A 27968-nucleotide genomic window follows, 5' to 3' on the forward strand; every position below is an offset into this window, starting at 1 on the left:
GACTTTTGAACTGCTCTCATCTTCAAAGGCCACTGTGGGTACAATTACTGGTGCTCTGCTCTCAGGAGTTAAGAGATGCTTTTGAAATTTGTAGCAGTGTCCCATTTATACGCCCTAGGGGTCATAATTAAAATATATATGTGAGCAAATCCCTAGTCCACCAATCCAGACAGAACCAGTCAGGTCATAGGCTGGGTTGTGCTAAATTGTCCACAATGCCCTTAGAAGATAGAAGCTGCAGGCCACATGCCCTCTAGTTAACTCAGATACTTCTCTTCTGTATGAGCCATAACCCCAGGTCACTGTCTTCAGGTCCTTCAGAGTAAACAAGTCCCCAATCCTCCGCCCTGAGAACATGTCCCCACGAAGGACCGCCATGTCATATAAATTTGACCAATCACTGCTGTTTTGTCCTATATGCTGTTAGCCAATAGAATCAAAGTGCCCTCGCTTGTAGATAAACTTGTTATCTGATTTGTCATACTCTGCTGTTTTGCTCTCTTCCTATCCCTCCTTGGTATTGCATACTTTGATTATTTCTGTGTCTCTGACACTCACTTCTATAAGAATGCATTGATTCATTTCACTCTGGAATCTCTTCTTCCCATCACTCACTCTGACAGAGTAAATTCTCATCATACTTGCATTTTCCTAAATGCATAAACTGTATTGTGTCTTCTCCCTGATGATTTATGTGTCCTTTGACAATTGATTGCTTAAGTTAGATTGATTGTATAGGTTAATAAAGCTGACACTCCAGAATTGTGGAACGGGCCTCTTCCACTCTCTTTTTCCGTTCCAGAGCATACGCACTCAAAAATGTATCTGGTTCCTCATTCTAAACGCTCCTCCAACATATTTTAAACTTACTATGCTGATTTGATGCTTGGACATCGACAAGAAGAACTATTGCAAAAGGAGGAACTGCAACTGTATTATCCACAGACTTGTGGTGGCCTGTGGCTTTTCGCGCTCCAGGAAGGGGACTATCACTTGGTGGATTTTGCCTGGAAGTCGCTAGCCTGCAGCTAATTAGCAACTGTTGTGGCCCAGGTCGCTAAGCAATCTACAAGGGCAGGCTGGCTGGCCTCCTGTCCACGAAATCCCAGGGACAGAAAAGATCTCCTCATTTCCACAAGATCATAAGGACCACGCAAGGTGTGGCAGAAACAGGTGGGAGTGATAGTCAGTTGGGGCAAGGACCTTCCTGACGTACGCCATATTTACACAGTGCAGAGGAGTGTGCTTGTAAAGATCAGCAGCTCACCTGGGGTGCCAGAATGTGAGGAGTTCAAAGAGCACGGGGAAAGTTTGCAAAGTGCTTGCAACCGGGAACCTGTGCTGGATTGCACTCCATAGCGTGTGGTGCCTGAAGGTTGTTGGGGACGTTTGTCGAATCCACGGGACCTGAGCTGGAAGCCTAGACTATCTCTGGCCTCCAGATCAGGAGGACAACAGTGCCTGACATCGCTGCCTATGTCTATGGCCACTACCTCCCTGTCCCTGGGCCCATGCCAGAAGGTACTCTATTGTGGAGAATATCGTGACTGGACCCGAGGGCTTTCGTTGTGCCTTATAGGCACCCACAGTTGGCTGCCTGGAGCAACTGCAGCTCACACCTCCGCCGAAGGGGAAAGATTCCTCCAGATGGGAGGCACGCCAGCTAATGGTGCAAAAGTATTTTGCCTATGGGGGAGATAATGATCCCACACTCGTGAAGGTGCCACTGGATGCCTGAAGGACTTATCTGGATTGACGAAACCCAGTAACAGTTTCCTTCTGCATTAGGTGGTCCCAATATTCTAATCAAAGTGTCGCCAGCAGCGCAACATGTATCGTTGGCTGGTGCTGTTTGAGTGACTGAGGGCTGGGTCACGAGGCGTAGTCGAAACTTATGATTTCTTGACCATTGCAACTGTATGGAGTATGCGATATTGGCAATGTCGTATTTTATGAATACCTATGAATAGGGCACATATGTTCATACCATTCTGCTGCTAATGGGAGAGTTCTACAATTGGATACAACTGTAAAGTGTATATATCCAATTTGTATGTTGTATTGATTTCAATGTGTGTTTAATACAAACACTAGTGTTTTATACATACGGTGTGGAGTCTTTTTGTAGGGTATGCAGTGTGTTGAGAGGGTGGACTTGTGCCAATGCTTTACACTTTAACCCTGAGGATATCCCTGGCTGCTCTCTGCCAGGATACCCAAGGGTAAGCACAAGTTACTGGACATGTGCATCATTCTCATCCTATCTAGGACGTGGATTCTGTCTGGCTTCGATGCATCCCATCCAACCAGCCAGAAATGGATATATCTATATAGGTATATATTGAACGCTGGTGGTGCTCGTGTTTCAGTGCTATTCCACATGCCGATTTTAAATTCACCACAAAACAGCTTTCTTCGTATAAAGAATGTCATGGAACTACAATGTAGTCACTATCAATCCTTTATTCACTCCATATCACCAAGGAGCGGCATCAACGCGTTTCGGTGCCCTCCGACACCTTGGCCACGATATATATATATATATATATATATTTATATAAATATACACACACATACAAATAGATCACCTTCACACAACTTATGCAGGGGAAATAGCAAGATGCATATTCAACAAGTTCCTCAAGAAGGATAAACATCAACCTATCTGACCAAGCATGCCACAGACCTGTATCAAAAGATCCATTCTTAAAAAGTATTTGAAAAGCAGTTTTTACTCAATTCAAACTTTACAGAACATAATGTCTTACTGTCAGACTAACAGTCCATTTTAAGACCAGCAGAAGAACAGAGTTAGCCATCATATCCATTTGAATGATCTAAAACTCACAGAGGATAAGAACGGAGTGGCTGGCCTATAGCTACTGAATTGTTCAGCTGCATTTGAAACTGCCCACAAACTTACACTTCTACAAAGGCTCCATAATCTCTAAATTCATTAAAATGCTTTTAAATGAATTGCATCTCACCTCAGACAGACAAAGTGTAGTTTAGCTACCAACTTTCTCAACAGCTCCTCGCACACAAAACTGTGGTATCCCTCGGGATTCCTAATTTCCCCTCTACTATTCAACACCTACCTAAACATTACTAACTCTGAATAAATCATTAAACCTCATCCGCTACAACTATGTAGATGATACCCAAAACATTTTTTAATGGATTGGTCCGCAAGACCCCCACAATTCAAAACTTAGTGATTGCTTTTGTGCCATAACCACAGGTATTAAGAATAAGCACATGAATCTCAATACTACAAACTGAGATCGGGACCTGTGGACAATGAAAAAATAGAAGCTTACCGCCATATGGCCTGAGGAACATCAGGAGAAGTGGGAAACCTAGAGGGGACCACAAATGCAGACCTATTCTGGATATCACCTGTGAAAAACGTCACAAAGAGTGACTTCTACACAATGAAAATACTCCGTCACATCTTCCCATACCTTAGATACGTACATTGGAAGCCATCCTGGCACGTAATCTCCAATCTTGACTACGCCAACAGCCTATACCGTGGTACACCTGCATTCATCATAGGTAAAATACAACTCCTGCAAAGTTCTGGTGCAAGACGTCTACGTTGCCTTCACTTATGAGAACAAATTACTCTAGTTTTGCAATAACTTCACTGTCTACCTATAGCTAGAAGGGCAATTTTAAAGTCACTTGCCGTTGTCTATAGAGCCTCACCAAGGAAAAGAACTATGATAACTACAAAATTCAAGCAATACAAACAAAACGGGACACTGCACTGCAGACTTGCACCAGTTATCATACCATCTTACCATAAGAAATCCGTAGGAGGCACTGCTTTCCCAGTACAAGCCGCCAAGCTCTGTAACTTGCTACCAGCCAGTATTTGAAACATCAAGTAACATATAATCTTTGGAAAACAGGTGGAAACATGGCTATTTCCAAGTTAACAGCACCAGCCCACAATCCCAACATACAAACCCAGAAAGACAGTCGCTCCTTCAAGCTCAATTTTCAGCTTCCAACAGATAGATTGGAAGCCGCACAACCAGCAAACCATTTTGTTATGCAGGTAAGCTATAAAGGGCCCACCTATTGAATGCCAAGTTATTATATAGTTTTTTTTATTTCCTGTATCATTTTATGCCCACACCAAAACCAATACTATAACACTCAGCAGTCGGCAGCTAACTGTAAATACATTGTTACATTCAAATAAAACATATCTGCTACAGCAATCCATCACCAGTACTATACAAACAATAAACCAGCTATCACCAAAATAAACAGGCATGGACTAACTCAAGAGATCTGTAGCACACTGCTGGTCAATCGGAGGACTTTAATCTCATCCACAACTCCAGGTCCCAAATATCTATACACTATGAACGCTTCCTTATATATCACAAGGACAATGATAGTAACAATGCCGTGCCAGTAGATCTTTCCTCTTCTTTCTCCCTCCGACCTTACCAGCACAGAACCACTGCTATAAAGAAAACCTCAGACTGGACAATCCAGTGTAGTTACCAGCTGAGCAGACTACACCCATAAGAAATACAATAAAGGGGCCTGCAGAGCTGTTCCAACGCTGCCAGCACACTGAAAACCATAAACTGCACGTCTGTCGCTCATGCTACATCATCGACCACACTGTGCTGCGACCCATAACATGATAATCACACCACAATGGTCACCAAGCACAACGTGGGAAACACTTCCCACATAGGATCACAAAACTAGGACCACCATCCTTCTAAACACACACATTGCATGGCAGAGCTTGCTGACCATGTAGGTAAGCATTATGGTGCCGCACGCAGGGGTAGTAAGTGCTATATACAATATGAAGTTACAGGGTGCAAGTGCGTCACAGACTGAGGGGGCCTGTAGAAACTCATCAGCATGTCACTGTGAGTGCTGCTCTTCTGCCGAGGAAAACCAGTCCTAGGATGCTTGATTCCGGTCCAGGAAAGACATGGCTTGGCAGTTCGGGCTGGACTGTTCCCATGAGGCACAGGGTCAAGGCTGATATGCATATGGCCATGTCTGAACTGGGGTGGTGTGGAGTGCAAAAAACGATGGATTTAGGCCCAGATCTCTGTACAGGGGTGAATGTATGACATTGTTCTGCATTCTGTCTATCAACTGTTGTTTTTGCATTTGTCACCCCGAGTGGGATGGGTATGCTCAGACGTGAGCCGCATGCTCTCCACACCACTGGAGTCAAGCTATCCTGGCTGATGTCGGCTGATAGCCAGAAACTGGTCCTAGGATGCTTGAACCGGTCCAGGAAAGACATGGCTTGGCAGTTCGGGCTGGACTGTTCCCATGAGGCAAAGGGTCAAGGCTGATTTGCATATGGCCATGTCTGAACTGGGGTGGTGTGGAGTGCAAAAAAACGATGGATTTAAGCCCAGATCTCTGTACTGGGGTGAATGTATGACATTGTTCAGCATTCTGTCCATCAACTGTTGTTTTTGCTTCTGCCGATTAGGCAGTCAGTTGGTGCTCAGAACATTGGATTCCTTCTCTTCTGTTGCCTTGACCTGGGGCCGGCTGTCCTGATGCTGTGGTTGTGATTGTCCGTCTCAGACTGGCGACAAAAACACATCATAAGGGGGCCACATTCAAACATCATGATTCAAGTATAAATGACACCGTTTTTGACGCACTTTCGGAACAATTTATAGCAAGTGGCGCATTGAGGCATGGAGCAGTCCTGCCAAGCGTCACGCAACAGGTGTGATGCTCACGCATTTCAGTGCGGTGATCCGCATCACCGCACTGAAATGCATTGTCACGCATTTTGGTACTTGCTGCCAGGCGAGCGACCAGCACCGCCTGTCGTCTCTGTGCCCGTGCTCTCTCTGCTGCTCCAGACCGAGTGCGCCTGCTTCCGTCGTTCACATTCCCTGCTAAGACACGTTTGACTAGGGAGAACTGAGTTTCCTTATTAATGTTTCCCAGGGCATTGCTCTCTCACTTTTCAGCCTGACGTCATTACCGGGGCCCAGTCAGGTTGTGTGTTACGTGCCGTGCGCGGGGACGTCACATCCTGCGTGCTGGTTTAGGAGGCGGGAGGCTGAATTTGCGCGCCTGCAAACCAATCATGGCGCTTGCAGAGTCCTGCTGCAGCTCGCACCGGCCCTGGCCGCAGTGTGCTGTGCTGTAGCACCCTGATGCCGAGGATTTCATTTCTTAACGCAGCGGAGGGAGACAGTGGAGTCAGTGACCCGGGTTAAAAGAGCCACCAGACAGCTTGTTACTGGACGGGTCCCTGGCCTGGGACACACTGGACAGCCTGGACTAGGAGTCACATCTCTTAGTTACGGTATGTGAGTCAGTGAAAAAAATCTATTCATAAAATTGAAATTCAACATTTACTTTCATCCGCTTTCATTTTAACAGGCCCTGGTGATAATATTGCATGAATAGTATGCACCACTTGTTAACACAGAATAAAGACTTCCTGCCAGCAGACCGTCAATAATACCATTGTGGGTGGCGTTGTTTCTTCATCATTAGTGATCTGATAAAATAGTGACATGATTGCAAAAGCTTGTTTTTAAAACTAATAAAAGACTGTCAGTGCAATTTGTATTTGTTTGCACTATCATGTGTTCAGAGTAAAACACTGCCAAGTTTTACGCTGGTGTTTCCCACCATTCTTTTTTACCTTATTACATTAGCAACCAATTATGCCTGTGACTGAGTGACGGCATTATCTTCTAGTCGCACTTGCTATGGTAAAAAAAAAATCCTTTTTGGGTTAGCTCATGTCATGAATGATCACATCATTGAGATCATCAGCAGTGCCTGCCCGCCCTCAGTTACTGAGCACTGCAGACACGTAGTCTGTGTCTCTGGTTAGTGCCTTTCCTTCCGTTTCTGGTGCTTTGCAGATATGTTTTAAAATCTTCCTAGAATTTCTCGTTGCTTAAATTAGTGTAATTTCTGATATCTATATGATCCTCTCATCTTTATTGCTTGATTTTGCCCGCGCGAAAGTGTCACTCGTAGTCGTTGAAATGTCACTCATAATTACTCTGAAATTATGTAAATGTCACACATAGCAATCTGAAACCTTGGCAGCTATGATGGAGTGCATGGGCGCATGACACATGCTTGCTTACGTGGCAGTTTACCTGAACCGGTTTACAAGATTAATGCACCAACCTCTGAGAAATAAGCATAAAATGTCTAAAAAACAACCTAGAATAGCCTCTGGAGCCAAACATTCTGGCATCGCTGTATCATCAGACAGACCGGTCCAAGCTCGCTACCTATCAGAATAGAAACGTCTTTGTTTTACCGGAAGATCGGACATGATCTTATCTCGTGTAAAACAAATAAGACTCTGTGAACCCTGTGGAGCCACAGACCGGCTTCATTCTTGAGCACAGGTGACTTTCTCCTCCCCGGCAGTATTAGTCACAGAATACTTTTATGTCACTCAGCAGTCCTTCAGGACGAGCGCAGGTCAGGAGCAGTGCAGGCTGGTGGCATGAAATGCCTGGAACAAAAACACTCTGTATTAGCTCAGTGTGCGGGAGTGATGACTGGGGCTGGCTTCAGTACAAGTGAGTGAGTGGGACATAGGCTCAGGCTTGCAACACCGCTGAGCACTGACTGAGGTACTAATTTAGTTTCATGACCATTTAGATGAATTGCATTGTGGGTTGAGCATTGTAGGTCAATAACGGGTCTTCACATGGAAGCCTCAAAGCAGACGGTACTAATTCAGTGACATCCCGCTAAATCAGCATGAGCAAGTGTGTGAGTGGACGGATTAAATTCCTTTTTATAGATCTACTCTACTTTGAACTGTGAAACCTGGGTCTGGGTGCAAGACAGAAGCAGATCCCTAATCATAACAGAAATCAGAGTTAAGGAGTTGGGGCAAGGGAGTGGGAAAAAAATCAAGTTAGTTCCCAGAGGGAAGGAAGAATGATGAAAACAACAACTAAAATGTACGTGATAGGCAAATTTGTTACAGCATGAATGAAGTGAGGGAAGAAGATTGTAAAGAAGGAAATAAAGAAGGAAAAAGAGCAGAATGGAAAGTAGGTTTTAATGAATAAAAAAAGTAAAAGGAAAGGAATCTAGATATGAGAAAAGTAAGAAGGAAGTACATTTTCTCTGGGGAAACACTTCCAGTGAACCTTCCTTTGAAACGGGTGGGAATGCACGCTTCACTCGCTCACTTCATGAAAGCCCTATAGTTCATAGTGCTGGTATTTTTTGGGGGGCTACTACCTTACGCAAACAAGGGGCATGGGTCAACCTGTGGGAGGTGGCAAAGAAGCTGCCATCAAAGCACAAAATGGATGACCATGTATGTGGGCAAAGGGAAAGACCTGTTAACACAGGTGCACACCTGGGAATGCTGAACAGAAATGTCTTAAGTGGCAGTCATTAAACAGGTCTACGAGTTTGCTTTCTAAAGATACATGAATTAGAGAGCACTTAGAGTAACTTCGCAGCCGCAAATAATAAAAAAGAAAAAAAATCAAATAAAACATGTTCACATGAATAAATAAACAGAGGGGCTTTAGCTCAGCCCTATTATCGATTGGTCTGTTATTACCAATTTGTTTCCACAGACCACAGCATAGAGTGTGGGCAGTGGGTCAGTCATTTGAGCCGCTGATTGTCCTGCGCTGTGAATGACCATACTTAGCCTGATCATGTGTGCTCATTTGCCTAAACAAAAGTGCACTTCAGGACCAATGCTAGAGGGTCGAATGTACTCTGCCAATGCTTTTTATTACATTCCTTACCCCTTTGTAAGTTTTAATCACCCTTATGTGTTTACGCTATATTCTTCAGGTTAAAGTAATTTAAAGCCAAATGTACCTTTTCTTTTCACCAATAACAATCATATTTTCTGGTTGGGTGAATTAAAACTATGCCTGTACTAAGGTCACTCTATTCTAGAGAGCAACTGTGACAATAAGGGGCCAAACTTCCGTGATGAGAAAACCCTGGCTTTAATTAGCCGAAAACACTGTCATCCAGTTAGTCACTTGAGACAATCACAAGTAAAATTCTTTGTTTAGAGCAATCAGGCCTTTGAATGGTGGCATTCACTGACAGCCTGTTGCAGAGATTGCAGCTGGATGGTGGAATTTTCTTGTTTCTTGTGCCAGGGCTTTCTCAACAGAGAAGTCCTGATTAAGACCCGCAGTGATGTTCATTCAATTACGTGTACCTTTTGGGTCGAAACGTTGACACTTCATTGATCTGCTCAAGTCCTTAGTCTCTTCGCCCTTCTACTAAGAAGAAGGCATCCCAAAGGGTGTTTACAGAACGTTATGTTTTCAAAAAGGGAATAACCTACACTAATATAGATTGTATATACGTTAATTTAATTTGTATGTTTTGGTTATTTTTCTATAGCATGCATGGACCCTATATCACATAGCTCACTAAAGTCATGTTATTTATGTTGTCTGTTTTGCCATTTGTGTATGTGACAGTCATATATAAAATGTACTACTATAAATAAAATACATGAAAAACTGAATTTTCGTTTGCGGTGTGTTTTGACTTTCATCATTTACATTTACTAGACATTTATTTACATTTATTGTCACATTCAGGAAAGATACTGCTAATCCATTTCAAAATTGTGTTTACAAAGCATGGTTTCACCCAACAGAACTCATTGTAGATTATTTTGCCACATTATCTTTAATGCAGTACAGGTAGAGGTACAGAACAGATAATAGGTTTTGGCAACAATACAGGTGGGTGTAGGGGAGTGTCAGTTGCTAACACTTCATCATACAGCTTGGTGAATGAAAGCAGCAATTTTTACCAACTATTCTGTGAAGGTGGGTAAACAGAAGTGCAGATCGCACTGCATGTGGCTACATGAAAGTGCTAATGTCAACAAGCCACATTACAGGTGGTGGTGGGTGAACGAACAGTAAAGTGGATGCATGCGAGCGCGGATGGGTGCAGACAACAATCTATTGCATGCATGGAAGTCAGAATGGGCACAAGTGGCCTTGCAGGTGAACGCATGCAAGTGCTGATGGGTGAAAGCTACAGTACAAGTAGTTGTACAGTGACATTGCAGCAACTCTGCACGAGGGACAATATAGAGCCAAGAGCAGCAATAACAAAAGATAAAGAATGCCTGCTACACCCCAAAATTAACAATTTCTACCAGGGCCAGCCACTGCACAGGGAACAAAACCAATGTACTACGCCCAGAGGCATGATCGCACAGAATGCACCGCCCGCACTACAAAACAGGAACAGATGCAGATGCCCCGGATAACTTAAAATATTTGCTTTTCAAATGTCCTTGCAAAAATAAATGCAACAACCCTACCGTGGGAATCTGCGCTTCAGGGTAGCAACCAATGAATACATTAGACCGACGAGTTACAAAACCGTCTCTCCCCTCCCCACCACCCCACAATACCGCTTCTCCCTCCCGCCACCTGTGCTCACAAGCCAGGCAAGATCTCTTATTTCCTATCTAATTCTTTGGTTGAACAGCTTAAAGGGTGAAATGCGGTTTTAAAGTATGTGCTTAGAACGTGCAACACAATGATGAAACAGCTAGCCAATCAGCTCGCTAAGGAGGAGGTCATTAACTGGCAACAAAAGTAGAACTCTCACAAACCTGAATCATGTGATGTAAAAATGCCACAACGGCCAATCGGAATATGACTCTTCCATCTTATTTTGCTTTGTTTACTTATAGGTTACTCCTTATGATGTCACAAAAGGCTAACTGTGATACAATGGTGGTGAGCAGGAGCATTACACAAAAGTATAACATATATTTTAGCTTTTTAGTTTAAGACTTTCCACTTTTCCAACTTCCAGGGAGCATTTTGTTTTTAGCTAGCAATGCATACGCTGGTGGGAGACAAACAACTGGGGAACGTCTTGAAGAACATTAACAATGCAATCTTTGTATATCCCCAATAGGGCCCCGTTCCAATGTCCATTTTCAATTACTGCAAGGTCTGAGAGGCAGAGACTCGGCCCACTTAAAGGCAAGCCCTGTTGAATGTAAGAATTTCTAAACGTTCATTGACAAATTAGCATCAAAAGTAGATGTCTCAGTCAGAGAGTCATCAAAGCACGTTAAAGGCTCGCTGGTGTGACACAGCTGTGAGAATAATGATAAAAATGGGCGGGGGGGAGGGGTCTTGCATCATGCAGATGCTCCCGTTTTTAGGTCTCGCCAAGGCAGCTCTTGCGTTGTTTCTTCGAGACATGCTGTATTCAGATACGGACGTGAAGCTCTGCCCATTATTCTGTCCATCTTTTCAAATTGGCTCCTGCTACTGTCCATTCTAAATGGTTGCTGTTGATGCGTGAATAGGCTTAGTAGTCTCTCCTTAATACCGCCTTTTCTACTTTTGTAACTACCCACGAGGACTCCCCTTTTACTTGTGTTGTTACTCGGTGTCTTTCATTTACAGTCTGTGAGCACTATTTTCTTAAACATTTTTCTCCTATTGCACGCACAACATGTCCACTTTTCCACTCTCTGCTCCTCTTTGCAGTCCTGCCTATGGGTGCCGCGCTTTAGGATGCAGCACGGCGCCACTTTTATTTTTTTATTAGCAATGATGGCCGTGCGTGATATTTTCCAAATGCGCTGCTTGCCCCACTTGCACCTTTTCATCTACATTATTTTTTTTATTTTGGCAGTGCGGCACACATTAGATATATTGGCCGCGTGTCTTTCTTTTAATCGGTATCCAGCCAAAGGCGGCCACACGTCTTTATTTATAAAATGGCGCCTCGTCCCACTCCAGTGCTTCATTTTTGATACCATACCCCCGTAATGCTTCATTGAGTGTTACAGCGATAGGCGCTCATATTTTGTAATCTAGTAATCAAAGGGAATGGACACTTGATACTGCTTAACCATTGGTTAAGATGGAACACTCTCATGAACGCGGTGTTGTTCGTGCGGTGTATGTCTTTCTTCCGCCCCTCACACGCGTTAAGGCATTTATCATTGAGTGTTCCAAAGACGTGCTATATGCCAAGCCTCACCCAGAGGCAACCTCTGGTCTAAGTAGCAGTGTCCAGAGATAAAAAAAGGGGGAGGGGGAGAGGGCACCCAAAGAAAAAAGGAATTTTGTAAAAAACAAATACTGCACCAAAATTATTTTAATGAAAAGGTGGAGTATAGTTATTAAAAGTGGGGGATTGCGGTATCACTGGAGGTCGAGTTAATGAATCTCCTTATACCTTGGTATTTACAGCGTCAACATGTTTCTGCTCCATATCCCCCAGCCGGGTCTAAGGAGCATTCGTCAGGACAGTACAAATAACACACAACGAAAATATTACTTGCACAATTTGTGTAGTAATGTTGTTCCAAATGTAGTTTATTCGGAAATTTTCTCTTGAAGTGGTAAAGTGCAGCTTCAACAGGCGGCAACAGGACTCTCTGGTCCCAGACAGCACGAGGGGAATTCCCGCGACTTGTGCTGTCCCTGCCGCTGTAAATACCAAGGTATAAGGAGATTCATTAACTCGACCTCCAGTGATACCGCAATCCCCCACTTTTAATAACTATACTCCACCTTTTCATTAAAATAATTTTGGTGCAGTATTTGTTTTTTACAAAATTCCTTTTTTCTTTGGGTGCCCTCTCCCCCTCCCCCTTTTTTATCTCTGGACACTGCTACTTAGACCAGAGGTTGCCTCTGGGTGAGGCTTGGCATATAGCACGTCTTTGGAACACTCAATGATAAATGCCTTAACGCGTGTGAGGGGCGGAAGAAAGACATACACCGCACGAACAACGCCACGTTTATGAGAGTGTTCCATCTTAACCAATGGTTAAGCAGTATCAAGTGTCCATTCCCTTTGATTACTAGATTACTGTTACTGGGGTAATGAATGGACCCTCTATCCTCCTCCCTACCTTCTGATTATCCGCTCATATTTTGTGACAGCTAGGAGGAGAGGCACAGAGTTGCTGTTCATGCAACATGAACTTAAGGCAGATTGTCCAGCCAATAGCAAATTGACTGTTTGGTCTTCAGTAACCCAGAGTGGTGCCGGGGAAAGTAGTTGTTGCGGCTTCGTCTGTCAGACCAGAGCTTCCATAGCTATCAGAACTTGCATAACAAAGGAGGTGCCTTGCAGCATCCACTTTTAAATAAGCCATTGCCGCTTTCTCTTGTACACAAATGCATGGCTCCCGGTCTGCATAATCTCCGTGGGACATTAAAAACACATTTATTGGAATTATTCCCTTGTCATTGGTTACAGGCGGAGTATGCCCTGTAGGAAGGGCTGTTTCAACGTAAAATATGTTTAACCCTGTCAATTACTGTCGCTTCAAAGCTTTGTCGCACATGGATTGCAGGTACCCTTGTAATTTGTGGCCCAATGTCTTTCTTGATGCCCTCAGGGACGTAGACATGGCAGCGGTACACATGGAAGCAGTAAAAGTGGCACTGTGGCAGAGGTCACAAAGGAGAAAGACAGCATGGAAACTGCCTACGATTAGGCTTTGAAGGAGGACAGACGCCATTTTCCCTGGCGATTCTAAAATATGCTTCAACGAGGATCACGTGTAAGTGTTCATTACACCTTCCTCTCCAGTTCATGTGAATGTTCTTTTCTGCAATCTTAAAATGGACCATGACGTTTGAGCTTCCAGTGATCTTGTCTTTAGTCTTGCAGATAATTGTAACTAATGCTGTTTTGGCAGATTACTTTACTACACTTTATGCAGACTATAAACACAATTTAATGTTCACATCTCGCCGAATTCCTCTGGTCAGATGTGGAAATGTCCCGTTTCTTTGTTTCTTCCTAGATTTAGGAGACAGTACAAGCCCCTGAGTCTCCACAGGCTCCAGTATCTCAGTGACTTGTGACGAGTGGACCCTACCCAACCCATTTACTTGATGGAGCTCATCAATGCTCGAGAAATCAGTGTGCAGCCGCTAAAGCGAGATTATGGAGCTCAGCTGGTTGAAGAGGTATGATTGCACCATTTTCAATTTGCAGAACATGAAACAAAAGTTACGTAAAAAAAGGTTTACTGTTCCTTTCTTGACAATCTACTTTGGCACATTTCTTTCAAATGTTAACAAATGGAAATTAAATAGTTTACTGCATACTATAATGATGTTGTGATGGAAACGTGGATATAGTCCCCCTTTGCCCTATTACAGAAAATTTGCATTGGTGAAAAAAAGCACAGAATAAATCCGTTTGAGCCTTTTGCTGCTTGTGCAAGAGGAAATCGAATAAATCATATTGGCACGAGTATAAACCTAGTGCAAACTGATTAAAACTCTTCTTTTGTCTTTTTATGTTCTAAGAAGTAAAGAAAGCACATTTCCCCCACTTTTCCAAGGTGAAAGATGGGACTAGGAGGCAAATACATTTGTTCCACACAAATAGCAAAGACTGTAGTCCCTTTTTAGGTTTCGCCTAGCGGAAGCTGCGCTCTGCGCAGCTTTTCCGCGCAGGCGAAATCCTGTTGAGAACTGTAGTGTGGCTTTTGTTCGGCCCTCGTCCTTGATTGGCTGGCTCCGTAAACGGAGCCTTGCCATTGGACGAGGGGCCTGTCCGTCAATGCCGGACCAGACACGGGGGCGTTCCCGAGATTCTTTGGCTTTTGCCGACGTCACGCGACGCCGGGAACGCCCCCGTGTCTGGTCCGGCCGGCCGTGCTTGCTGCTGTCCTCCCTCCTCCCGCCGTCCCCACGTTTCCCTCCTCCCTCCCGACGTCCGTGTCCTTTCCCGCCCCCCTCGTCCTCTCCCGCCCCCCTCGTCCTCTCCCGCCCGCCCCCCTCGTCCTCTCCCGCCCCCCCCGTGTCCTCGCAAATATTGGTGTCCCGCCCGGGGGTTTCTTCAGCCGGCCGGCCAATCCCAGCGCGGCCGGCCGGAAGTGCCCGCCCCCCCGCCGCCCAGCGCGAGAAGAGGAGCCACGGCGAGCGCTGGAAGTCTGCGCTGCTCCCGGCCGGCAGCTCGGGGACGCTCTCAGGCCTTCGCACCGGACACACACCTCTTCTTCGCAGCGCTACGGTGCCTCCGGGTGCCCGGGGGCAGCGGAGCTCCGGCGGGGGGTACTCACCAGCCGTCCACCTTACCAGAGGGCCGAGAGGAGAGCGGCAGCACCGGAGGCGGCCTCGTAGGAGCAGAGTGAGGCCAGCCCGAGTGTCACTTCCCCCAGTGAGGCTGCCGGGACAGCTGCATTGATACAGCCCGACTAAAAATAACCCCGAATGTCAGCGAGGGAGGGCAACTCCTGCGCCCGGCTCCCTGCCCCGCTCCCCAACCCCCACGCGAGCTGTGGGAGCGCCGCCGACCGAGCTGCAGACTGCAGTGCTGCCGGCGGTGGCTGATCACGGTGAGTTATCTCGGTGGGTCAGTGCGTCTGCTGCAGGTGTGCGTGTGTGTGAGTCTGGGACAAGAGGACACAGAGGAAATAGCCGACCCGAGGGTCACAGGTTGAGATCCTTGCGGGTCAAGTCTGCGTTCCATCCTCTCGAGGGAACTACATCCAGCGTTAATCTATCTCACTACAGCGCTTAGAAGGGCTTCTAAGAGACATGCAATCATTGATGCTTGTGTGACTGTGAGATTAATACAGCCTAGTGAATTGATCACAATCTTTAAGTCTCTGGGGCAGATACAAATATGCTGATACCCATTCAACACACTGAAAACGTGTTGTTCTGTAGCAATGGCGCAAGCCATTCTTCCTACTGCCCTTTTATGATGTTACGCCTTTTTGTAAATCGCTGTTTTTGCCAAGTTTGTTTAATGTGTGTATAAAACGAATTGCCCTTTGGTCCCTTAAACATAGTTGGACTTCGCTTTCCATAATATTGATTGTTGCTCTCGTAGAGGTTCTCTGTTCTCAAAGACTGTTGCTACATTACCGGAATGGAAGCAGTAAAATGATGGTTAAAGATTAACTAGTCATTCGAGGGTAGGCTGGCATGATGGACTGGGTGCACTATTGAGACTTAATCTGAATACAACATCTTGCAGTACATATTTTGTTACATTCTAATTTCCAGTGACTTCCCGCACACCATGCCTCCACCCCTGAGTTGGTTTAAGGATTCATCTGCTGGTTAGTATGACAGACCCTGCCTATTCACGTTCTCAGGGTCACCTTGCCGCTTCAGAGGCCCGAATCAAAAGTTAAGCCCCCCTTTAAATCGTGGCCTTGTGGGACAGTCCGTTCTGCGCATGCTTCTTGCTATCTTGTTGTTGTTCTACTCTTTAGGGGACATGCGCTTTTTCAAAACTGCACATATTATGTAACACATTTTTGCCGATTTAAGCTTCCTCTTTCCATGCCTATATTTTATTAATCCAGTATGTACAAGCTCAGAGAGCAACCTCAGAATGGAAGTGAGATTTCACATTTCCTTTTATACAGCTTGGGGCTGCCAGACACTGGCTCGGATTTCGCCACTCTCACCCTGATATTTGAAACTGGACGAACAATGCTCTTTCTGGTTTCGAGCAGTGCTTAGCACAAGATGGTGCGTCGAATTCACCCTCCCCCATGCAGAGAGCGTTCGTTGGAGCTTCGATGCATGGAGATATCAGCAGTTTCTCTGCGTTCCCTTTGTCCGATAAAAGGTTGTTTGCCAACTTCATACGCGGCCTTTTTTTGTTTCAATTCCTCACCGACTACTAGATGGCTTGATAAATCGGCATGACAATGCCCTCTTTCGCTTGCACGTGCCTCAGCTGTTTCAGGGTCGCATGTGAGCGCGAGCCGCGTCTCTTGGTGTTCTGGAAGTTTTGTGCGCTTTGTTAGTGATACTTGGTTTCCACGTCCATTACTGACATTCCATTCCGTCTATTTGAGCATTCCATACTAATAGTGCTGAAACTTAAGACCCTGTTTACACTAGTTCAAGGCCGTGCACGTCGGCATGGCTCGCTGTATTCATCGGGAAGTAGACATTCCAAAAATCCGACAACTGCACATGGTTTATTTTTCTTGGTATGTGAAGTTTTTGTAGCCAGTAAGCGTGCAGTACATTCAGTTGTCTTTTTTTTCTTGGTGGTCTTGCAATCTGTATTGTCCCAGAAGTACCATTTCTTAGTCTATTACAAAATGTGCCTGTCGGGTGTGTGAAAGCAACTGTTCATTTGCTGCTATACTTTGTAAAATACTCCTCCTGTTGCACCCAAACGAATTTTGTATTGTTTAATATACTTATATTTTTAAAATGCTTAGGGGGAGTTTCCTAGATCAAGGATGACTTTGAGCAAGCAGATCGGAGTCCAAACAGTGATAATGTTTAGGTTTCGTCTGCACAGCGCTTGGGATGGGCTTGTGAAATCTATTATTTTTAATATAAATCTTAAAAGGAGCTTACTTCCTGCCCCCTCGCTTTCCTGGCATTTTATTGGTTCCTGTGTTGCTGCTTACGTTTCCTCCATTTCTATTGGCTGTAGCATATTGTACTGCATGTACCAATGCTTTTTACTTGTTTACTTCTCTTATCAATTTCCTGTAGCCGAAATACGGTTACCTTCCTCTTTAGTGGAACTATTTTTTCATAGTGTTTTGCCTCTTACTGCTTTTTCGTCTTGCAGCAGATTTATATAGCACAATCTATCACCTGGGCAGATAATGTTTGCCATGTCAAATTATTTTACACTTTGCCCTACCTATTTTCAATACCACATGCCTGCCATGGAGTCAACATTTACCATGTTTCTATCCTTAGCTTTATTGCTTCTTTAAAAAATGTTCTCCTTCAGACAGCTTCTTTGATTTGTTAGCCTTTCTTAGACTCTATATACAGGGCGTTAGTATAACCGTAGGTCACCGGGGAGTAGTCTTGCATGCCTCCTTAGGTTTACATATGAAAGTAATTTTCTATCTCGTTTAAAAAAAAAAAAAAATCTATCTATCCGTAGTTCCACTCTTAATTGTGGGGCTCTTTGCATGTGTGTGGGCCTCTTTGCGTGTGTGTGTGGCTCTTTGCGTGTGTGTGGGGCTCTTTGCGTGTGTTTGGGGCTCTTTGCGCGTGTGTGGGGCTCTTTGCGTGTGTGTGTGGGGGGGGCTCTTGCGTGTGTGTGGGGGCTCTTGCGTATGTGTGTGAGGGGCTCTTGCGTGTGTGTGTGGGGGGCTCTTGCGTGTGTGTGTGGGGGGCTCTTGCGTGTGTGTGTGTGGGGGGCTCTTGTGTGGTGTGTGTGGGGGGCTCTTGTGTGGTGTGTGTGGGGGGCTCTTGTGTGGTGTGTGTGGGGGGCTCTTGTGTGGTGTGTGTGGGGGGCTCTTGTGTGGTGTGTGTGGGGGGCTCTTGTGTGGTGTGTGGGGGGGGCTCTTGTGTGGTGTGTGTGGGGGGCTCTTGTGTGTGTGTGTGTGTGGGGGGCTCTTGTGTGGGTGTGTGTATTGGCATTGTAAATGAGAATGCCATTTATTTATCTGTTTTCAAAACCAACACATAAATAAAAAGTTTGCCATTTAGAATGCCAATGGCTCAAACTTTTCCGAAGGCGAAACCGTTGCATTGTAAATGCTTGTTAGGTCTTGTCTGAGCCAGCGCATGCGCTTCTCTGCGAGACACATTTAGTTAGGGCTTTTAAAAGTGCTGTCACACGGCCTAGCGCTTGCGTTCACGCGCGCGTGCAGCCGCCAACTTTTAGCGCCCGAGGCGCCATCTGGAGCGGTATTACTTTCGCTTTTAGATTTAACATCAAAGGGCCCCGCCGGCCCCTTCTGGTAACCTGCCTCTTTCTTGTGGTATTGAGAACTTGTTCTTTTAATTATTTTTCTTTAAGAAATGCCTATTTCTCGTTCCATCAGCGATCGCGTTCTTCCTAAAATAAGAGTCTTTAAATTCCACAGCTGGTTACTTTTCCTCCCCCTCGCTAATGTAGTGTTCCTGCAGCTGTGAGGAAGGAAGTTCCAAGTGAAAACGCATGTTTTTCCGATGGATTGTGGTATGTTTCTTTAGGTAAAACAACTTGAGCTCAATTTAGAGTTTGAATGCAGACAGGTGGGCAGCTAACGAGCTCTTGGAAAGACTTCACGAGGAATGACAATATGCCAAAAGTTAACATTTCAAAAGGAAAGCATTTGCTCGCTTCGGGTGTCTTGGGCTTGTCTTCCAAAGGGCAGGCCAGCTCCACCATGTCTGTTTTGACAATCCTCTTGCTCTGCCGGCTCCACACGGGCTTCCAGGACGTGCCTAGGTCCTCGACAGTAAATCCTTTTTTCCCCAGAAATGGGGTTTTTTCTTGAGTGGTGGCAGACTTGTGGTCAGCTGTTCTCGTGCGGGTGCATACGCATGAGACAGGTCTCTTCCAGGAGATGTGTGGGACCTCCAAATTGAAATTCTGGCACTCTGGCCAAGTGCGGACTTCAGCACAGGTGCCCGTTCGGAGGCCCTGGGAGCATTGTAAAGGCATTCATCCGGCCACGAAAAAATAATAAGCCAATAAAGATGCAGCGTAACACCAGTGCAGCAGTGTTACGAAGCAGAGCCGGGCTCCAGACTCCACATCCAAAGGCTGCCAGAAAGACCCTGAGGAGGAGCTTGCTTTCCCTTTCCATAATTCCGTGACATGTTTTTCCTCACCCTGAAGCTTCACCTTTCACCTGTCCATGCCTCCCCTCAACCAGAATACAGCTGAGCAGATGTGACTTCCCCCTCATCCTGCGGTACTCACTGTTCAGATATCGGTCACATCTTCAACAATAGCTTGCAGGGGTTAAAACAAGCATTGGCATAGCCAATACGTCGTGCCTTTCGGACCTGCTGCATAACTACATACTTATAAGGTCTCAAAGGCGAGACCTATTGGCTATGCCAATGCTTGTTTAAAGATACGGTTAGCCATTTACATGCAAATGGGTGTGGCCTATTTCTTTACAGGTTTAGGTGCCACATTCTGTTTTGTCTTTTTTGGACCACTGACAAAACCTGTATGTAATATGGACTTGGCAGAATTTGCTTGCATGACTCTGTATTACAGAAGCAGCACAGTGACTCTGTGCTGGTATTTATGTCACCGCAGAGTTTCTGTAAAACAATCACAGCTTAAGGATTCCATCTAATGGATCTGCTAGCTGCTTCTTTGGTCTCATCAGTAATTCCTTATTCCAAGTCCACTAGGCAGTGGTGCAGCTGCGTCTTTGGTCCAGTCAGTAATTCCTCATTCTTAGTCCCTCTCTGGTCCTGTTGGTAATTCCTCATTCGAAGTCATCTAGGCAGTGCTGCTACCTGCTTCTCTGGTCCCAATGGTAATTCCACATTCTAAGTCCTCTAGACAGTGATGCAGCTGTGTCTCTCTTTATTCATCCAGTACACTCCAAACTAAAACACATAGATAAAAGACAGTATCATTTACAATGCCAATAGCTCTAACCTGGACAAATGCAAGACCTATTGCATTGCAAATGCTTGTTTCATCGGGCATGAAATACAAAGATGTGTTTGCTTGCGTAAGTGTGACTGACTTCTAAAATCCACGAAGGAGTAAGTCAGGAAAAAGCTACAGTTAGGCTCAGAAAGTTGTGTGTGTATGAACAGGACCACAGCACGTCAGGCGGTGCGCCCTTGATTAATTGCTGGTTTCACACATGTGGTTTCCATAATTATACCATTTATTATGATTACAAAACAGGTGCTCACTCACCGGAAAAATGCTCGCAGAGGAATAGCTAATCGTCTCTTGAAAGATCCTATAATTTAAGTCCACAGGACGGAATCTGCGTTGCAATATGGCGAGGGGGCGGATTGAGTGGCAATAGACGTGCAACCCCTTCCCAGCAAAGATGCGCGCAAATGCCTGCACAACCATCCAGTCACAATTATAAAATCAACACACACTCACCGACACAACATCATCATGATCACATTCAGCATGATGAGATGTGTGATCTTAGTTCCCAGCTGACCACTGACAAATGATATCTCCTGGATCCAGTCGTGGCACATGGGATTTGGCCCTTCAGAGAAAATATGGGAAAATCTCCAAATTAAATAAAGATTGCACCTGAAACCAAATCGACACCATCAGACACTGGCTGACTAGTCTTCAGATGCTACAGGCACCAATGGGAATTTGCCTCATGAAACTTAAGAAGCGTTCCTTAATATAATTTGCCCTCAACCACCTCCATGTATAGAAGCCGGTAATAGGTGAAGAAGAATTCCTATCAGGATAAGTGTAAAATTGATGGTACTACTCGTAGAAGCCAGAGCGATGGTCATGGGAGACCTGGCAGTACGGGCTGGACTGTTCCCATGAGGAGCAGGGTCAAAACTGATTTGCATGTGGCTAGGTCCAAACTGGAAGGGTGTGGCATGCAAAAGAATGATGGTTTTAGTCTCAGACCAGACTATGGGTGAATGTTTGACACTATTAAGCATTCTGTCCATCATACATACACACACACACACACACACACATATATATATATTTTTATTTATTTATCACGTTTTGTAAAGCGCACAGCTGCCTCAGCAAACAGGCGTCCCAGCGCTGAAGCAAAACATGGAGGCTGGTAACCAGAAGGGGCACTAGAGTGAAGGGAAAAGATGAGTTTTGATGGCCTTATGGAAGGCCAGATAGTTGCTCATGGCACAAATGGAAAATGGCAGAGTGTTCCAAAGCTTGGCAGCCACTAAACGGAAGGAGCGCACGCCCGAGCGCGCCCTCCTCATTCGAGGCACAATCGCCAAATGTTGTCCCATCGAGCAAAGTTGGCGCAAGTGGGAATAGAATGAGAGCAATTTGACTAAATGTCAGGAGAGGAGGATTTCACAATTTTGAACACAGTACAGAGGACCTTCAATTCCACTGGGCTGGCAACAGGCAGCCAATGTAGCCGGCAAATTGTCCTGGAGGAGGGGCAGGTTCTAGGGAGGCCCAGAAGGGTTCTAGCCGCAGCGTTTTGATATATATATATATATATCTCAGCGCTCCAGAGTCACCTTTGCTTCAGCACTCGCAAGCAGGTGCTGTGTAGTGCGCAGGCATACACATATATATTTATCTCCAAAAAAGGTATGACCTGCACTTGCGGGAGAATGATCCTTTTAATGGATGATTCGTGCACATCTTACAACGCATTTTGGCAAAGCCTCTTTTTCAATGTTAGCGGCCGCCATTCTTTTCACTTTCATTTCATTATGTCATGATAACAACGCTAAAAACAAACTTCATATTCTAAATCAAACGTCAGCACCATCTTGTAACATGTAAATTCATCTCTGTTACTTTACATTTCAAATACGTGCAACTTTTTATTCAAACATTCTTGGTTCAAACTCAATGTTTTTAAAGTTTTTTACTTGATAACTTTGAATTTTTTTCATTTCATTATGTTTTCATGAATTCCCTTTCTCTGTGGAACCGTCTCTACTACTACTAGTGGGAACCCTTTGTTTACCATCATGCCCTGGATGGGCTTGTGTTCAGAAAATTCTTTGATTTAATTCATTGGGTTTCCTGGTTCCAAGGGAATTCCCTCTTATCCTCACTTCCATTCATGGATTTATTCTAAAACCATTAATTGCATTAAATATCTTGCACTGGATTGGCATTCCATACCATTCTATGCAATGTAGGTGAACCCCCAATTCGTTACTGACATTTAGACCCAAAGGGGGGTTTTGTTTGTAGATCTATTATATATCTAGATTCCAGCCTTCTCAGCTTTAACTCTCTATTCCTACCTCGCACCTCTGGGGTACCTGACCTAGGCAAAAGAATTTCAGCAAATTTCTGTTGCTCTGATGATGGGGTTCAAAATGTCTAGCCACTGGGTAAGTGACATCTTTATTACTAATCGCCCTCATATGTTCTAAAATCCTTTGTTTGGTCGGGTAAATAGTACTTCCTACCTATTTTAGTTGGCATGGACAGAGGAGGCAATTGCATCCCATTGAGTATTTTATTATTTTTATAAGAAAGGCATATACAAAAATATCAATTCCATACCACATATACATATTATCAATAGATAAACTTTAAAAATGTAAACTGTACAAATACAGTTGGCATAAGACTACATTTCATATTGAGAGCGTATGTACATATAAAATTAATGGATCCCAAATTGCTCTGGAATTATACCCCCACATGCATCATTATCGGCTTTTGCGAATTCTTATTTGCGAAAAATAGCGATTCGCAAATAAGAATTCGCAAAATGCTATGCATGAATATTCTCGCAATTTCTATGCGAATCGGTAAAAATCGCAATTTTTACCGAATCGCATATAAATTGCGAGAAAACAATTGCGAATTCGCAATTCCCATTCATTCCTATAGGCTGAAAGGCCCATAGGAATGAATGGGAATTGCGAATTCGCAATTTGAAATCGCAATTCATGATTGCATTTCAAGAGTGGAGAGGGGGGTCCAAATGACCCCCCCCCTACACCCATGAAATGTTCTTTTTCGTGCAAGTTACATACACACATGTCCTTAGGACATGTGTGTCTGTAACTTAACAGTTTAAAATATGCATGTTTGTGCATTTTTAAACAATTTCGCAAATTACCACGAAGTTGAACTTCGTGGTAATTTGCACTTCCAATTTTCAAAATCGCAAATTTTAAATAAATGATGCATTGCTTTTAAGGAATCGCAAATTTGCGATTCCTTAAAAGCAATCGCAATTTTAGAAATCGCAAAAATGTTGCGACTTCTAAAATTGCATGATGCATCCCAAAAAGCATTTTTGGAATCGCAAACGGCCGATTTTAAGGAATCGCACCGTTTGCGACTCCAAAAATGCTTGATGCATGTGGGGGGTAGAGATCACAGTTGTTTCTATTACTAACATTTCTAATATACACACATTTATATATTCATACCACCATTCCCTCGCTGCTGGTGAAATGCCATCGAGATATACTTTAGCAATCTAATAGAGCTTAAATTATTGCTACACATACAATTTCCCATATACCTCAGTGGGACATCTATAGAGGAGCCGAACAGCATCATCTTAGAAGAAGGAAGACTAGTATTTCCAAGACTGTACTAAAGAGCAATTGAAGGAAAAATGTGCAGTTTCTGCCTCATACTTTGACAATGGAAGAAGTTGGAGTCACTACGGCACCCCCATATATAGCCTTTTGGGGTAAAATATGTAACTTGTATTTAGAATGATGGATTTTGAGGCAGGATATATTAAAGAATTAATGACTTCTAATTATACTTAGTTCTATTTCCAAGATAGTTATTTGCTCTATAAGTCTTGCTGTTCCTCTGTCCCAGTTGTATGCTGTAGGTCAGTGGTTCTTAACATTTTGACTTCTGTGGACCCCCACTGAATCATTACTGGAAACTAGGGACCCCACGGAATCATTATTGAAATCCAGAGACCCCCAATGAGTCATTACTGGAAGCTGGGGGCCCCGGCCTAAGCATTTTTTAAGATTTGAACCACAAACAGTACACTAAAAATAAAAAAATAAACATTCATCAAACACACAAATGATGAAATATTTACAAATATAAAATAAATCATTTTAATTTTAAGGGGAAATTTGTAGCCTTTCTAAAGTCAATTAAGGCCGCACATCGTTCATACTATATTCTTTTAGATGCACTTGCACTGCTCCCACAAATCTGTCTGAGGATACTAACCTCATTTTTAGTCTCCAGTTTGAAATTCTTTTAGTTAGAGAACCTTTTAATCTTTTCATCTTTACATTTTGCTTCTTTATTTATGTAAACCTTATTAATCTATTATTTAATGTTCTATGCAATCGCTGACCCCCTGATTATGTTTCGTAGACCCTCAGGGTCCCGGACCACAGATTAAGAACCACTGCTTTAGGTTATTAGACTGTTTCTCCTGCAGTAAGTGGTACACCCAACCCATTTTGCCTTTGTGCTTTTTATAAGCCAGCAGAGGTATACATGGGATTGGATTTAGCTGGAAGTCTGATCTAGATATCTTCATCACATAGTCGAGTTGCCGTAAATATTTGAAGAATCCTGTGTCAAGTATTCTAATGGAATAAAAATGAGTGAAAGAAGAAATATAACTTGAGCCCTCAAATAGCTGTCCCAGGGTTTTCATTTTTTGTGCGACCAGGCTTATACAAATAGATCATGAGAGAAGCTCAGCAAAAACCGATTATGCCATAAAGCAGTGTGGTGAGTGGAGCTGGTAATCTGCAGCTTGTGTGCAACTGATCACGAGATTTGTGAATAAAGTGTTTTGAATCTAATTTTCTTGAAATGTGATGGTTCAAAAAAGCCAAGCGCATGCAGTCTAAACAAGCATATGGCAAACACTGAAGACAGGCTAGTGGGGTTTCAAGAAAAGATGGAATCATTACAGCCACGAGGGTCATTGTGGAAAGATTTGTTGCACGAAGACGAGAAGAAGAGACAGAACAGTCACCGGCATAGGCTTCAGATGTGTAAACAAAACAAGGCAGAATTCAAAGAGTGTACTTTTATTTAGCTGGAGTAGAAAGTAAGGAATCATGAAAATGAAAGGAAGTCTACCCAACACAATGCCTGCAGGGCTCATAATTGAGAGCGTGAATACTGAAATTTCAGTTTTCCAGATGGACCACATTAATAGGGGGTGTACTTTATAATATGATTATGCAGTAAATTGCCATTGCAATACAAAAAGGAAAGGGACCGAAAGAGCAGGGCAGCACTGGTCACATTACTGGGTGAAACAATACATAAGGGCATCATTCATGCAGCCAGGACCAACAAAGAAGTTTTAATGGAAGGATTTGTCTTCTCCCGGTTAGACCCACATAACTATTGGGATCCAGGATTTCATCTGAGAGTTAAACAGGGAGAGATGGTGTTCATCTTTCAACTCGAGGCAGCTTCCGAATGATGTGTAGCCAAAATTAGGAGGGAAGCATACATCTTGATATTTCAGTTCCAGAAGGTTGGGGGATTTTGGTCCTCCAAGGATGCCCTCACTGGAGTGCAGTGTGGGGGTGTTTCTTGGTAGTAGAGCCAAATCATAAGATTATGTGCCCCCCTTCCCCCCAAGAACTAAAACAAAATGTAGAGATGGCATATTCTTTTGTAGGGCGGGATATTCTGTCAAAATTTGTGCTCAAAGGACTATGCCTTCCACGTCCTCAGATATTGAACAGGCCTCTTTCTCCTTTTTCTCGATTTGTTTCATTTGATCCTATTGTATCTTAAAACAAGAGGAAAGACTAGAAAATTGTGAACATTGAATAGAGGGTGGTTTGTGCCAATTTTTACCTTGAATGGAGATCCTGCAAATAAAGCTGCAATGGAATCTGCAGCTGTTATCCCTTCAGATAATGTGGAGTAAAAAAGGTTCTCTATGTGTAATGGATTGAGTAAGATTGAGGATGTCACAGAGGAAAGGCATCTGAATAGAGTGAAGACACTTGCTCAAGTGGATACTGCCAGCTATTACAAGGTGGGGAAAAAGTCCATCTGGTCTGTGTGAAAATGCTGTCAACGTGCCACATGTCACTAATGGAACTATTCACAGTACATATTTCAGCCAGCTCCATGCTTATAATTGAAAACAGCGGAAAAATCAGGAGTGACTGAAGAAAGGTTCATAAAAACACTGAAGACAAATGTAAAACAATCTAAATGCAATTTATCTTCTGTAGGCTGTACCTTACCACGGACTCCCTGTGCTGTCTCATGCAATAGCTTTCTACTGCTATACGTCTATCAATTACATACAAACTTTTTCATGTGGAATGGATTTATTGTACTAGGAACAATTTGTGACCTGCGTACAGCAGTAGGACGGTTTCATAAGTCAACGAACCTAGCCCCTTACCCTCCTGGCTCACCCAAAAAATGAAATATATGACAGCTGGGAGCAATATATAAATCTTCTTTGCCACTGGTGGCAGCTTCTCCCATGTACAACAGCATTGCTGTTTTTCCAGGGCACATCATTGAAGAGCTTCAGGTGTGAGGTGCAGAGCCTTTGCGCACAGCTGGAATATGGTCGCCCAGCTTGTGACAGAGTTTTTAATAAACATAACATTTTTCTATCACTATCATAAAATTAGATCTGGACCTATGGGCCTCCAACGTAGTGTCAGTTTTCTGCTACTGTTATTATACTGGGGTGGTCCCTAGTACATGGAGGGGTAGTGTTATCTTGCCGTTACTTAAATATGGCCCTTAAACATACCAAGCAATTATAGGCATATTACCCTGTTGGATGCCACAGGAAAGACTTTTTCTAAATGTGTTTTATCCAATCTACTAGAATATGTGGAGGAAACACATATGATACCACTGGAGCAGGCAGGGTTTAGAGCAGGTCATTTGACTCTGGATAATATAACTGCAATACATTTTATATTGAAGAAATATGTGAAATGGAGGGGGATGCCGGTCTATGAGGCCTATATTGATTAGTCAACAGCTTTTGATGACGTAGAGAGGCAGACCCTTTGGAGGAAGTGGAGTGCCGTGGGAAGGCCCTCATTGCTCTTCACACTGCTACCTGGTGTCATGGCATGTTAGGAGGTACAAATGATATGAGTATTACTTATTCATAGTCAACAAAAAGTCAGACTTAATCTGCACAAACGAACAACCGGAGATGTATTCTTAGCTAATTCAGCTGGAAAAGCAATGAACCCAACACAACAGTATCAAGACAAATTATACTGCAGTTTATTTACATATTCATAAAAAATTGTTTCAACAAGAGGAAAAAAGGAAAGTTTGGTGCTCAAGTGATGAGAAGAAAAGGTAGTAAGCAAAGGTTTATAATAATTCAGTGCAACAAAGGAAATATTTTTACATTGCACATATAAAGCCTACCCATACACAGTATATATACACTATTATACAGGGGGACAGGGAAGGGCTGGTGTAGGCTTTGAGAAATAAAATGGGGGATCGTCGACGTTTCGACCCTGGCGCAATAAGGGAAGATCACGACCTCTGCTGCGGGTCTTCTTCAGGACAGTGGGGGGACGGGGGACGGGAAAGCACCTGAAAGGGTAAGTATAAATATA

The 27968-nt window shown here is 43.8% G+C and overlaps 1 protein-coding gene across 3 annotated transcripts in view; it reads right to left on the minus strand.

Moving 5' to 3' along the window:
- NOS1AP (nitric oxide synthase 1 adaptor protein) overlaps positions 1-27968 on the minus strand; it is a 1090707-nt gene that overhangs the window by 1004430 nt on the left and 58309 nt on the right. The gene's annotated exons all lie outside the window — the stretch shown is intronic.

The sequence above is a fragment of the Lissotriton vulgaris genome, chromosome 1_1 (genome assembly GCF_964263255.1).
Source record: "Lissotriton vulgaris chromosome 1_1, aLisVul1.2, whole genome shotgun sequence".
Lineage (NCBI taxonomy): Eukaryota > Metazoa > Chordata > Amphibia > Caudata > Salamandridae > Lissotriton > Lissotriton vulgaris.